The sequence below is a fragment of the Microcebus murinus genome, chromosome 11 (genome assembly GCF_040939455.1).
Source record: "Microcebus murinus isolate Inina chromosome 11, M.murinus_Inina_mat1.0, whole genome shotgun sequence".
NCBI classification, from domain to species: Eukaryota; Metazoa; Chordata; class Mammalia; order Primates; family Cheirogaleidae; genus Microcebus; species Microcebus murinus.
In genome coordinates, this window is record NC_134114.1 from 54,459,441 (window position 1) to 54,472,187 (window position 12,747).

Here is a 12,747-nt window from a genome sequence, read left to right on the forward strand (position 1 = left end):
AGTTGAGTTCTTTGTTTTCTTATTGAATTTTGAAAAGTCTTTGTATATTCCAGTTATGGTTCTTTATCAAATATATAATTATATTTTTCTATTGGTTTGTAGTTTTCTTTTTAATTCTCTTAACAGTGTTGTCTGGAAGCAGAAGTTTTTATTTTGATGAAATCCAATTTAACCAATTGTTCCTTTATGAATCATGTTTTTGGTGTCATATCTAAGAAATCTTTGCCTTACCCAAGGTCACAAAGGATTTCTGCTACGTTTTCTTCAAGAATATTTATAATTCTAGGTTTTACATTTAGGTCTATGATCCATTTTGTGTTGTGTGTTGTATATGGTGTGAGGTATGGATTCAAGTTTAATTTTTGCATATAGATATCCAGTTGTTCAATTTTTGTAGCACCAGACCATCAGATTGTACCAGATTATCTTTTGTCCACTGCTTTGTTTTCTTATTGAATTTTGAAAAGTCTTTGTATATTCTAGTTACAGTTCTTTATCAAATATATAATTATATTTTTCTATTGATTTTCTATTTGTACCAGATTATCTTTTGTCCACTCCTTTGCCTTCAACACCATTGTTGAAAATGTTTTTCATACTTGTATGAGTCTATTTCTAGACTCCCTTTTCTGGTCCATCTATTTGTCTATCTTGACACCAATACCATGTTCTCTTGAATACTCTAGCTCTCTAATAAGTTGTGAAATGAGGTCATGTTATTCCTCCAACTTTGTTCTTCTTTTTTGAAGTTGTTTTAGCATTGATAGCATCTATTGTGCTACTTAACTTTTTGAACATATGGCATATAGTCATAATCAGTTATAATAGCTCTTTCTACTAATTATCACATGTGTATCAGTAAATAATCTTGAGTTTTTTCTGGGATGTAGTCCAGTTACTCAAAAAAAGCTTGATCCATTTTGTGTCTTGCTTTAAAGATTTGTTTGGTGGGACTGGACGAGCACTAAGTTTGGGATTAAATATTCTTCATCACTGAGTCAAGACCCTTTGTATACCCTACCCAGTGCCCCATGAATCATGAGGCTTTCCCTCCTGGCTGGTGGGAGCATGCACTGTTCCATGTCCTGCATGGATATTATTGCCTCTAATTCTCTTAGGTGGTTCTTTTCCCAGGCTCAAGTGGTTTCCTCACATGCATGTATTGATCAATACTAAGCTGAATTCTTGAGAATATCCCTTTACAGATGTCTGTAGATCTTTCTCTGTGCAGCATTCTCCTCTCTGGTACACTATCCCACAAAATGTAGCCACCTTGGTCTCCCTGAGCTCTCGGCAATGTTTCCTCAATTCAGAAAATCCATCAGGGCCACCAGCATTTCCCTTCCCTGCATCACAGCTTGGAAACTCCCTCCAGGCAGCAAACTGGAGGCAATCATAGGGCTCACATGTTTGTTTTCTTTCCAGGTCACTATCTTTCATTCAGTGTCTCGAAAACTGTTTTATATATATATAAACTGACACACACACACACACACACACACACATATATATATAGAGAGAGAGTGTGTGTCTGGTTTTTTTGTCATTGTTGTTCTTGTTGTCATTGTTGCTTCAGATGGGAGGGTAAACCCAATCCAATCCCTATTTTACCATCTTGGCTGGAAGTAGAAGTCTATAGTACTTTTTAAGGATGGTAAATTGTTTATTAAACATTTTCTGGAATTGTGTGCTCACTTCAGCAGCACATATACTAAAAATTAGAAAAATACAGAGAAGATTAGCATGACCCCTGCACAAGAATGACACACACATTTGTGAAGCATTCCATATAAAAAATTTTTCTGGAATTTTGGTCAATTGAGCAATATACAGATAAGGCAAAACTAGTTTGGCAATATGTCTTTATGTGTAAAATCATATGAGTAACCATGTCATGTCATTGGAGTTTTCTTATGGTACAGATGGAAATTCTTTCTTTTGTTTACACTATAGCATCAAATGATCATGACCCAGAAATTCACATTTCAGCCCCACTGTTGAACATAGGTGCACATTTGTTGGACAATAATCTGGAGGATGTAGGTATTTGCAAAGCTTCTATGATGATTGATGACTGATGATTGGTCTGGCTGACTAAATCAGTACAGTGCAAATCAGAGTTCTTCAACCTTAGTACTGTCAGCATTTTAAGATGGATAATTTTTGTTGGGCCAGGAAGGGGCTGTCCTGTGGATAGGGCTCTGAGGATGCATAGCAGCAACCTGATCTCTACCCACTAGAAGCCACCTCCTGCCTCCAGTTGTGACAACCAAAAACGTTTCCACAAATTGCCAAATATCTCCCGAGGGGCAATATTGCCTCAAGCTGAGAAACGTGGGGGCAAATTAAACCTAAACCTTCAGCTACTGGAGAACAGAAACTGTATTTTATTCATTTCTGTATTCCCAGCACTCAGGAGAATGCATGCAATAACTGGCTGTGGAGTGAACAAATGAATGAGTAATAGGAATGAATGAATGCCATCAGTCCTTGTCTTATAAAACAAGTGTTCTCAAACCTCACTATTTTCTTAATTGGTAGTAAAATTGTATGTATTTATTGTGTACAATATAATGTTTTGAAGTATATATACATTGTGGATTGACTAAATCTAGCTAATTAACATATGCATTTACCTCACATAGTTGTTACAGTTGTGATGAGAACACAATATCCATTCTCTTACCATTTTTCAAGAATGCAATACATTGTTATTAACTATAGTCACCATATTATACAATAGATCTCTGGACCTTATTCCATCTAACAGAAATTTTGTATCCTTTGACCAACATCTTTCCAATCCCCCAAACCTCACTATTCTTAATAATCACTGGCATTCTTGTTAAAACACAGTTTCTCAACCCCATTTTCAGGGAGTCATTCTCTAGATATGAAGTGGGACACAGGAATCTGCATTTTAACAAGCACCATGGTGATTTCTCAACTAAAATCTGAGAAAGCCCTAAATCAGACTATAATACTAAAAAGTATTTATTAGAGAACAAAATTGATACTTATTATCTTCACACCAATTACAGAGTCTCTAGCCATTTTTATCCACCTTGTTCAGTGAGCATGTATAATTTCTAGGACAGATAAATAGATATTTGACTCATCCACAGATCTAAGAAGAATTTACATAACACATATTCAGCTTAACCTGCAATTGCCCATTACAGTGTCATTTCCCATGGTGATGTTTACTTTGGGATAAAAATCAGCAGACTGTCAGCTGAGAATTCAGTCTGGCATCTTTCAATAAGAGCTCTGGGTAGAACCATCGACCAGGGTCTGCAATCAGAGCAAGCTCCTGAAGTGGGTCCTGTCTGTGCATCAGTCACTGCTTTTCAGAACTTGATTGGATGGGGCCCTTCAATTCCAGAGGCAGATTTCAATTGAGGTGACCATGGGCCCTGGTTTCCATGGTGATTACTTCACAGGGTCAGAGTGTCGGGGAAATCACTTTAAAGAGAAGGATTTTAATCATTACCTATTTCTTTTTTAAAATTCCAGTAAATTCTGAGTAACTAAAAAAAGGCTTTATTTCTTAATACATGCAACTGTCAAGGGACCGCATATGATCTTAGGAAAGGATATTTACATATTTTGGTTTGGCTTAATAATTTTCCAACAAGACAGATTGCTTTGGTCAAAGGCTTGGTTTCCTTTATTCCTGTAAAGTTGTTTTTGGAAAAGTTTCTATCTGATTTGTCTAACGAGTAGAAATTGTTTGTCCACACATCCAAATGCTTTTGGAAAAGAAAAGATCCACTGAGCACTTCACAGGCTCACTGGTCACAGGACATCCTAAAAGTAACAGTTCAAGGATTCACAGAGGTAGATGCCATCTGGGAATTATTACCTTAACAATGAAAGAGACCTATAAGTAAGTAGCACTGATTCGCTCTAATAATCATGTCATCTACATTAAGAAAGGATGTGTTCTTGAAATGTATATGGCTCAGAGCCACTACTTTGCCCAATTCTAAGAGGGACCCTCTGTGTGGTTGGCAGCAGTATTCTGACTGGCTGTCTCAGAACAGTCTAACTTGGAAATAGACTCCCTCTGGAGGGGAGACAGCCCCTGAACCTTTTGCTGGCTCCATTTGAGGACCTTTCCATGGGTACCATGTTTCCCTGAAAATAAGACAGGGTCTTATATTTATTTTTCCTCAAGAAGACACCCTAGGGCTTATTTTCAAAGGATGTTTTATTTTTTTTTTAAGTACAGTACAACAATCTACATTTATTCAAATATAGTTAAGTCGTCTTCTTCTGGAACATCATAATAACTCTCCAAATCCCAAATTCCATCCTGAATTTCTTGCGACTCTATTTCCTTTAGAACCATCGGCCCCAATCTCTCATGTCGAGCAATAGAGCTCTCATTAAATGAGCAGGGCTGCCTTATTTATCAGGGATCCGGTGAGCACTGGGTCCAGTCTGCACAGTGGAGCAGAAATGCTCTCTCTAGGCTCAGTAGGAGACTGCTTGCTGAAGCTTTTCCTCTATGCCCTGGTGTTTGTGTGGGGTGAGAGAATCCCACAGTGCTGAGTACAATGGCAGCCACAGCTTTCCTTCTTCCCCCTGGGGACACACAATACCTAAAGCAGAGCGTCCTGCTCCTCACTTCACTCAGGAGACTTTCCCCTCAAAGCCTTGGCTTGCAGCACACACAGGATGGCTGGGATGTGACAGGGGGAGCCGACCTTGTTGGTGGCGCTGCCTGCACCTTTCCGGCCACCTCTGGGATAGTAGCTGTCACGATGGGGCAGATGAGAAGGGCTGCTCCTCTTCTTTACTGCTCTGCAACGAAATGCATGGGTTGTGCAGACAGGCTGCATAGCCACACCCATCATTAGGTCTTATTTTCGGGGTAGGGCTTATATAGTGCAAATGCTTAGAAATCCTTCTAGGGCTTATTTTATGGATAGGTCTTATTTTCAGGGAAACACGGTAGTATTCGAAATACTTAACAATACTTAATCAGTGTGATAACATTAGGTTGGTGCAAAAGTAATTGCAGTTTTTGCATCGTTGACATTTGCTGTTTGATATTGGAAACTAGTCTTAAATAAATGTGGTTATGTTATACATCATTTTAATGTGCCTTTCTTGCTTTATGTTTCTTTGCTAATGACTTATTACTTGCTGTTGATTTTATATTTATTTTAGACTATGGAAATTATGTTAGACAAAATGCAAATTTGAGCAATTTTCTTATTTGAGTTCACGATGGGTTGTAAAGCAGAGGAGACAACTCGCAACATCAACAGCGTATTTGGCCCAGGAACTGCAAGGGAACATACAGTGCAGTGGTGGTTCAAGAAGTTTTGCAAAGGAGACAGAGCCTTGACGATGAGGAGCGTGGTGGCCGGCCATTGGAAGTTGACAATGACCAATTGAGAGCAATCATTGAAGCTGATTCTCTTACAACTACACAAGATACTACTATTAACTACTATAACTACTATTTATTGCCAAATAACTCAATAGTCAACCATTCTATGGTCATTAGGCATTTGAAGCAAATTGGAAAGGTGAAAAAGCTCAATAAGTGGGTGCCTCATAAAGTGACCAAAAGTCATTTTGAAATGTCATCTTCTCTTATTGTATACAACAGCAATGAACCATTTCTCGATCCAATTGTGATGTGCCATGAAACATGGATTTTATACGACAACTGGCATTGACCAGCTCAGCGGTTGGACCAAGAAGAAGCTCTAAAGCACTTCCCAAAGCCAAACTTGCACCAAAAAAAGGTCATGGTCACTGTTTGGTGGTCTGATCCACTACAGCTTTCTGAATCCTGGGGAAATCTTTACATCTGAGAAGTATGCTCAGCAAATTGTTGAGATGCACCAAAAACTGCAACACCTGCAGCCGGCATTGGTCAACAGAAAAGGTCCACAACAATGCCCGACCATCACACAAACAACGCTTCAAAAGTTGAATGAACTGGGCTACAAAGTTTTGCTTATCCGCCATATTCACCTGACCTCTCACCAAGTGACTACCACTTCTTCAAGCATCTCGACAGCTTTTTGCAGGGAAAATGCTTCCACAACCAGCAAGATGCAGAAAATGCTTTCCAAGATTTTGTCGAATCCTGAAGCACGGATTTTTACGCTACAGGAGTAAAACTTATTTCTCGTTGGCAAAAATGTGTTAATTGTAATGGTTTATATTTTGATTAATAAAGATGTGTTTGAGCCTAGTTATAATGATTTAAAATTCATGGTCCGAAACCACTATTACTTTTGCACCAACCTAATATAAATTAATACATAAATCAAATATTTAAAATTTTTTCTTCTAAACTAACCTGTCCCCGGCTAATTAATACCCCTAAGTCACAATTTGGTGAAAGGACTGCATCCAACTCTTCCAACAACTTCCCTGCTAAATTGATCATCATTTGGACCCTGGCCCCAGATGCTTTGTTGCAGCCAGAGAGTCACTAGCCACGTTGCCTTCTCATCACAGCCAGGTTCACACCAGATGCCAGTGCTTTCCACACAATCTAGACTCAGAGAACCTGTTTCTCAGACCCTGCCAATAATGGCACCCATTTCCCAATCACCATCCTCTCTAATTGGGCTGCCACCCGACGATGCTGGCTGTTGCTGTGGCATCAGACAAGCACCACACTCCTCCTTCTGCTGCAGTTACCTCCATCTACTCAGCGCCTGCCAGGCCCGGTTACCCAACCCTGCAGTTGGGCAGCATCGTCAGTTGACTTGTAGTTTCAGTAAGTAGGAAATTGAACTTCTTGTTCAAGGTGCTGAATCCTCTCAAAGCATCTGCTGATCAAATGGCAATTACATTCAGAAATTATCTGGCCCATAAAAGACTGCCTGAGATGTTAATATATTACATGTCTCCATTATTACCTAGGTCACACTGCAACAGGAGGCCCATTTGTTAATGGTCCGAGTGACATTCCATAACAATCAGGTGAATTAATAAGTTGACATGAGAAATTATATTATTAATTATATTCAATTCTTATTTAAGCTACTGTTATATTCTTTACAACTGGTGCTGAAATGATTTAATAGTTTAGCAACTTCCCTAGGACCTTTCCCAAATATTGAGTTTCCAACCTCACAAAAGCTGCCTTGAGTTCCCTGAGGTAGCACATAGTCTCTGTCCTCATAGCCCAGCCTGAGTAAGATGAAAGACAGTTTAGTCATTAGTTCATAAGACCCAAAGCAAATCTACTGAAATGGGAAGACTCAAAATATATTTGCTTCTGTTTTGTTGGAGACAGAGTCTTGCTCTATTGCCCAGGCTACTAAAGTGCAGTGGTGTCATCACAGCTCAAACTCCTGAGCTCAAGCAATTCTCTGCCTCAGACTTCCAAGTAGCTACAACAACAGGCGTACACCACCACGCTCAGCTAATCTTTAAATTTTTTTGTAGAGATAGGGTTTCTCTATGTTGTTCAGGCTGGCCTCAAGTGATCCTCCCACCTCAGCCTCTGAAAGAGCTGAGATTACAGGATTAAGCCACTGTCACTGTGACCAAATAAATGCTTGTGGTTTTGAAATGACCCTTTTAAAATCTTTTCTTTTTAGTAGGATGGAGTATAAATACATATTATTAAATGATATAACTCATGAATATTCAAAGAGCACAGCTATTTTATTGTTATTGATTAACTGATACATGGAAGAAAATACTGTACTTTCTCTAGGGACAGGAACGAAATCTTAATATTTATTCCTCTTCCAGCACATATACAAGGGCCCAGTACACTGAATATGTAAACCAAATGTTTAAATGAATAAATGAATGAATGAATAAAAGGTCCCTCCTTAAATGGCCAGTGAAGGAATTGAAGATTAGGGGAAAATGCTCTATAGTGGGAATAACATGGGGTTTGAAGGCAGGCAGACCTTGGCTGGAATCCCAGGTCTCTCTGGCACTTACCTATTAGGTAGCCTTGGGCTTGTCACTTAACTTCTATGGACCTTGGTCTCAAAATGTAGAAAATGAGTGTTGACTAGTGGAAATAATATTTATATTGAAGAGTCTTCATTTAAATTATTAATTAGGCACATAAAGCTCTAGGCACATAAGTGATAAAAATGTGGAAACTTTATTCATCACATTACTGGCCACTCACATCATTCACTGAAAATATTAATCTTAAAGGGTAAATGAACCTATCTCAGTATATAAAGGAAAAATATTCTCAATATACCCTGAACCAGTGGCAAAAAAGTAAAATGGGAATTAAACCCTATTATATTTTGCATAAGTCTTGAGTTGCTTGTGAAATATCTCTAAGAAAGTTAAATCTTCCTGGAAGGCATCTGAGACTACATCAATTATTGCTTCTTTGTGTTAGTGAAGAACCCTATAACAGCTCAGACAAATCACATAATCAAGTCAATATGCAGCTTTGCTTTGTAAATGTCCAGACAAATACAGGAGAAACTTCAATGAAGTCTCCTCTTTTCCAGAAGAAATAGCAGTATAGCACAAGATACTATATGAAGCTTCATTTCTCAAGGGCTCTCATTTTGGTGTTTCTAAAATGGTATTGGCTATTTTCTTAGACATTTTTTTATACAGGGATAGACATTCAAGTCATCAGAGGAAATGGCCACACCTTGGAGAAAGAACTGGAACGGATGAGGCCCCAAGCCTACTGCCCCAGCTTGGTCAGCACAGGCTCTTATCCTGTCCTTCATTTCCTGATTAGCCTTCAACACTGAGGACTGGCAATTCCCTATGCCATGGCTGAGTTCTTGAGCTTTTGCTGTCCTAATCCTGGAGATGCAGCTCATGTCACCTCCACTGGGAGGCTGATCCTACCAGAGCATATCAGATGAACCAAGCAAGAAAACTAGAAATTGTCATATTTGCATGCAGTTATTAGCTCTACCCAGTAAAGTTTCAGTGTGTAGAATGGAAAACATTAAAATTAGATGGAATCTTAACTAGTCCAATACCTTCCTTGTATAGATAAGAAACTGAGGCCTAGAGAGTGGCAATTTCTTATGGAGATCACATCAGTGGTTAGAAGTGCAGCCAATGCTCTGTCCAGGTCACATGGATAGATGCCTAGTCTTCTATAGACTTCTATAACTTAAAGGGAACTGAGAAAGAAAAAAATGGGTATCACTGTTTAACTCATTGCTGCCAAAATTCAAGCTATATATTCTCAAAAGAGATTAGAAATAGTAATGGCATCTTTTATGCAAAGGAAAGCATAAAAATATAGGTATATATACTTAGAAATTTATTAATTTATAATAAGCTATATACATCTACTTGCTTCTAAAAATTAGCTCTTACAACTTTAACTTTTAACAATAAAATACACATCGTTAAAATGTCCATACTGCCCAAAGTGACTTACACATTCAATGCTATTCCCATCAAAATACCAATGTCTTGTTTCACAGACCTAGAAAAAAATAATCCTAAATTTCATCTGGAACCAAAAGACTCCAAACAGCCAAAACAATCCTAAGTAAAAAGAGCAAATGTGGAGGCATCACATTATTTGACTTCAAATTGTACTACCAGGCTATAGTAACCAAAACAGCATGGTATTGGTATAAAAGTAGAGACACAGACCAATGGTACAGAATAGAGAACCCAGAAAGAAAACCATGTAGCTATGACCAACTGATCTTCAACAAAGCAGACAAAACACACGCTGGGGAAAGGAAGCCCTATTCAATAAATGGTGCTGAGAAGATTGGATAACCATATGCAGAAGAATAAAACAGGACCCCTATCTCTTGCTATATACAAAACTTAATTCAAGATGGATAAAAGACTTAAATGTAAGGCATGAAACCATAAAAATTCTAGAAGAAAACATAGGAAAAATTCTTATAGGGGAACTTATGACCCCAAAAGCAAATATAGCAACAACAAAAATAAATAAATGGGACTTAGTTAAATTAAAAACCTTTTACACAGCAAAGGAAATAATAAATAGAATGAAGAGACAACCTATGGAATGGGAGAAAATAGTCACAAACTATACATCTGACAAAAGACTAATATCCAGAATCTATAAAGAACTCAAACAAATCAGCAAGGAAAAAACAAACAACCCCATCAAAAAGTGGGCAAAAGATGTGAGCACAAGTTTTTCAAAAGAAGATAGACAAATGGCCAACAAACATGAAAAAATGCTCAGTATCACAAATCATCAGGAAAATGCAAATTTAAACTATAATGAGATACTACCTTAATCTTATTGGAATGGCCATTATTAAAAAGTCAAAAACATTAGATGCTGCCATGGATGCAGAGAGAAAGAAATGCATATACACTGTTGGTGGAACTACAAATTAGTACAACCTCTATGGAAAACAGTATGGGAATTCCTCAAAGAAAGAAATGCAGACCTATCATTCGATCCAGCAATCCCACTGCTGGATATCTACCCAAAGCAAAAGAAGTCATTTTATAAAAAAGACACCTGCACTCGAATGTTATTGCAGCACAATTCACAATTGCAAAGATGTGAAATCAGCCTAAGTGCCCATCAGTTCATGAGTAGATAAAGGAAATGTGGCATATATACACCATGGAGTACTACTCAGCCATAAAAAGGAATGAAATAACGTTGTTTGCAGCAACTTGGGTGGAATTGGAGACCATTATCCTAAGTGAAATATCTCAGGAATGGAAAACCAAATACCATATATTCTTACTATTAAATAGGGGCTACACAATAGATATACATGGGCACAAAGAGATATAAAGGACATTGAAAACCGGGGGAGGGGAGTGGAAGGGGCAGTGAGGGATAAAAACTTACCTATTGTGCACAAGGAACACTATTCTGATGCTGGGCACATCAAAAGCCCTGACTTAAGCATTATACAAGGTATCCATGTAATAAAAACATTTGTACCCTCTTAATATTTTGAAACAAAGAAAAAAACAATAAAACACATATACAATAGAATAGTTTAAAAATAAAGATGAATAAATGAGACGTAGTATATCAACTAAGGAACACAGGAGATAATTAAGTCAGGAAACTGGAATAAGATAATTACTATGAGTATTAAATTTAACTCTGAGATTCTTAGCAGCCAATACAAAAAGGAAAACTAATGGATTAAAAACTCATCTGTTATCTGTTTAAAGGAACAATTCCAGTTCTTCCAGTGAAACAAACTGTTTCCTGGCACTTAATTATAAGAGGACTTCATTGCATGTGTTTTTCTTTAAAGGACACTAAATAATGCAACAGACAATGCCTTTGATACCATCATGTAGAAGATGCAGAACTGGTCTTCCTGTACCAAGTTACTCGGGTAGAAGTACAATATTAAATTCTGGGAAGACATTTTTTTTTTTTTTTTTTGAGACAGAGTCTCGCTTTGTTGTCCAGGCTAGAGTGAGTGCCGTGGCGTCAGCCTAGCTCACAGCAACCTCACACTCCTGGGCTCCAGCGATCCTTCTGCCTCAGCCTCCCGAGTAGCTGGGACTACAGGCATGCGCCACCATGCCCGGCTAATTTTTTATATACATATCAGTTGGCCAATTAATTTCTTTATATTTATAGTAGAGACGGGGTCTTGCTCTTGCTCAGGCTGGTTTTGAACTCCTGACCTTGAGCAATCCGCCCACCTCGGCCTCCCAGAGAGCTAGGATTACAGGCATGAGCCATCGCGCCCGGCCTGGGAAGACATTTTTAACACATGTGTAGGTTAGTATAAGGGAGCTGGCACAAAGACAGCAAACCTGGAAAGGAAGAATGATGCGGTGGGGAGGTAACATTTTAGATCTTGGATCCTTCTTTTGTGGCTAACAGGATGAATATAAACATTTGCACACACAGAGTGTGGAAATACAAGTTTCCCTCCACAGCCTCTGGAAATTTGGTGATGCTGAGAGCAACTGAGGCCTCATTTACAACTCTGCAACCTTGCAATGTTTGCTAGCTTGAGTGGTCGCAGGTATTTTGAATGCTACTCTTCTTGCCATGTTTACAAACTGAGAAGCTAGGGATATGGTACAATTAAAATCATCTGTTTCAGGAAGCAGGCGAAGTCGTGGTAGCATAACTTACCAAAATAGGTAAATTTCTACTTATCTCAAGGTATGTGGTTAAGAACAACCATTGTCAAGCCTGAGGAACTGGAGTGTGGGGTACTGTAGGGCAGAGGAACCAGCGAGTCAAGGTGGCTGGGAGGAGCAGAGGAGAGAGAGCAAGTTTGGTAAACAGCCTCTTTAAGCTTGTGCCTGGTCAGATTCACAGGTCCACTCCTGTGGGCCTTGAGTAAGGCCCATGTTCTTATGTGCAACTACTTTAAAGATACAAATCAAGCTAGCCAATAATAGATAGAATATGTTCTCTCCTTCTACCTTCATAAACACACCTTCAGAATGAGCTAGAAATTTAGCTTCAAATTTAGCACCTCAAATTCTGTGAGTCCCATAGGCAGCCCCATCTCTTCCCACCTTTGGCTTTATCCCTCATTGCAAAGGGCCTCATGCACATGAGTTTGGACATCCTAGTCTACGTGTACAAGCTCCTGTTGTAACCTCCTAGACAGCCACACAGCTGCCCCATTGGGCCACCCCATGTCCCTGGGATGCACAGAGCAGAGGCAGAGAAGAAGGACCCAGGTAAGGGGACTGTGGAGGGCTTGAAAGCAAGCTCAGGACATTTGAGCAGGGGATTCTGAGATTGTAGATGTTTAGAGATGGGGTATGGGTTCCACATGACACACACATCTCATGAATAAGGGTGCA

The 12,747-nt window shown here is 38.8% G+C and overlaps 1 pseudogene; it reads left to right on the top strand.

The window, feature by feature from the left end:
* Positions 1-1,687: 1,687 nt before the first annotated feature.
* LOC142874161 (uncharacterized) lies at positions 1,688-1,802 on the top strand (annotated as a pseudogene).
* The last annotated feature ends 10,945 nt before the right edge of the window (positions 1,803-12,747 follow it).